Source organism: Melanerpes formicivorus, unplaced genomic scaffold (assembly GCF_026170545.1).
Source record: "Melanerpes formicivorus ecotype bairdi unplaced genomic scaffold, bMelFor1.0.p_v2 SCAF_389, whole genome shotgun sequence".
In the NCBI taxonomy this organism is placed as follows: domain Eukaryota; kingdom Metazoa; phylum Chordata; class Aves; order Piciformes; family Picidae; genus Melanerpes; species Melanerpes formicivorus.
The window spans coordinates 20,001-22,500 of NW_027142741.1; the positions used below are offsets into that span (position 1 = coordinate 20,001).

General features: G+C 41.2%; 1 pseudogene; it reads right to left on the reverse strand.

The window, feature by feature from the left end:
- LOC137459686 (28S ribosomal RNA) overlaps positions 1 to 2,500 on the reverse strand; it is an 8,840-nt pseudogene that overhangs the window by 2,171 nt on the left and 4,169 nt on the right.

Here is a 2,500-nt window from a genome sequence, read left to right on the forward strand (position 1 = left end):
AAGTTTGCAGTTCCTATGCCCTGGGACATCAATGCTGTCCATTTTGTGAACTCATTTTTCCTCCAATTGCAAGGTTTGGGAAAGATTTTCTTTGGGGCGGGTTTTTCCCATTCCGATAATTCCTCCCGTCCCCCATATTCAGTTACCATTATTGTCTGGGGGTTATATATTGATGGTATTTTCTCTTTGTCTCCCCCTGCTGATATCCACAATTTTTCATAATCTTTATCAATATCATTATTTTTAACTACAGTTTTAACTGCTTCATCTGATGAATTTGCCAATCTGTGTAATCGTCTAGCTTGGATACTAGGGATTAACCCAGCCAATTGGGCTAAGCCTAAGCCTCCATCTTTAGTGCTGGAATACAAGATGCCATCACAGGTACAAACTGGGAGATGTAACCATTTTTTCACCCTATTTCGAATTGTTAAATCCATTTCTTCCAGATAGGTGGATTTTACATTTGCCTGGTCTGCTAAGTAGATCAATCTAGGCACTGTGTACACTTTTAACATGTCCAATTTTTGAAATGGTTTTAAAGGGGCTCTTTCGATGCGATTGAGCCAAACTTCTAATTTATTCTGCAATTCGGGCTTAACTATCCCCACCCAAGGGTCGATTTGCAAGCCAAGATATTTCTCTGACTGACCCGGGTGGATCATGTTCAAAGGGGTACCGCTGATAAGCCATGGAGGACAGTCATTGATGGTATAAGAGTCCTTAGTTGGTTGAATAAAGAAACCATGGCACTTTTCCCCCTGCATTTTTAATCCAGTTAAGTCACAAAATGCTTCTAGAATTTCAATATTTTTCTCCATTCCTGATTGGGACTTACTCAGCAGGACCAGGTCGTCTGCAAAAGCCAGAGCTGTTAATTTGCCATTCCCGTGTTGGAACCCCTCCCCACACTCTTCTAATTTACATAACAGAGGGTCAATGCACAGGTTAAAGAGGAGTGGTGACATGGGATCGCCCTGTTTCACACCAGTTTTGATTCCTATTGACTCAGACTCTCCTTCTTTAGTTTTGATTCTGGTGTGGATGTTTTGATAGAAGTCCTTAATTAATGCTATTATGTGGTCATCCAGGCCCTTTTGCTTTAGCACCGCCAGGATGTGGGTGTGGCTCACTGAATCAAAGGCTTTGGCCAAATCGACAAAGACAACCCCCAGGGGTTTCTTTTGTTTCTTTGCATTCCTAATTAATAGCTGTAATAGTTTTAAGTTCTCAGCACAGCCAGAAGATTGAATGAAGCCTCTCTGCCTGGGGTTAATGGGACACGCCTTTGCCAACCTCGCAGTTAAGATTCTTGAATAGAGTCTCAGGATGATGGAACCAATAGTAATTGGCTGCCAGTTGTTAATATCATTTTGGCGTTGGGGCGCTGATGATTTAGGTATTAGGATTGTTCGGCATCCCCTTATTACATCTGGAATTTTGCCACTTAACAGCCAGAGATTAAATAGTTCTTTGATCTCCTCACAATTTGGATCCATTTTAAGCAGGGCCTTCAGGGTGATCCCATCAGGGCCTGGTGCCGATTTTTTATTCATGTCTTTGATATTCTTAAGGATCTCTTTCTCTGTAATCAATTCCTTAAAAGCCGAATTATCCGCCTGCCCCACAGACTGGAATGCTCCAAGTCCTTGAAATAAGTTCTGAGACTCCCACCTAGATCTGAAGGTGTTACTGACCTCTTCCAGGGGGATGGCACATTGCGCAGAGTCTTTTTCATCCAGAATCATATTCGCTAACTTCCCTCGATCTAAGCGGAAGAGGCGTTGGAATCGGAGAAATTCTCCACGCTTTCTGGCTCTTTTTCTCATCCATTCCTTTTGAGGTTTCTTCTGCTGAGGTTTACGTTGGCTCTTTTTTGGCGCTTTCTGTTCAATTGATTTCTCAAACAAATACAAATATTGGTCCTGAGCTACCTCATTGAGTAATTTTAATGAGTCTGTTTTGCCTTCAATTATTTGTTTATATGTATTTTTAAGGATGGGCAGCTTCCCTGATGTCAGCTTTTCATTAATAGTCTTTTTATAGTGGGCTAGCAGCTCCCTTTCACCAGAAGATGGAATCACAGTCCTCTTCTCTTTTAACCTGTTCTTGCTCTCTTGTGTTTTCTCTCTTTCTGGCACCACAGTTTCTCTTAATAGTCTTCTCTTTTCACTGATCTGTTTTGCTGTTTTAGTTGTTAATTTTTCAGCAATCAATTTGTTAATATTTTTCCTCCCTTCAAACTCTTGATTCAGTTTCTGTAATATTTCTGTTTCCTCTTGGGACCAGATTTTCTTGTGAGCACCTCTTTTAGAGGTCTCTTTGGGGCGAGATGCTTCAATTCTTTCTGCGTTTCTCAGGGCTGGGTGAGCTAATCTCTTATGTTGTCCCAAGCCAATTTTAGTTTTAAAACATTTTTTACATTCTTCACACATAAACCCTTCTACCTGGGTAGGCTCTTGGACCCCTTTGCATTTTGGGAGATGGCATGAGATACTAT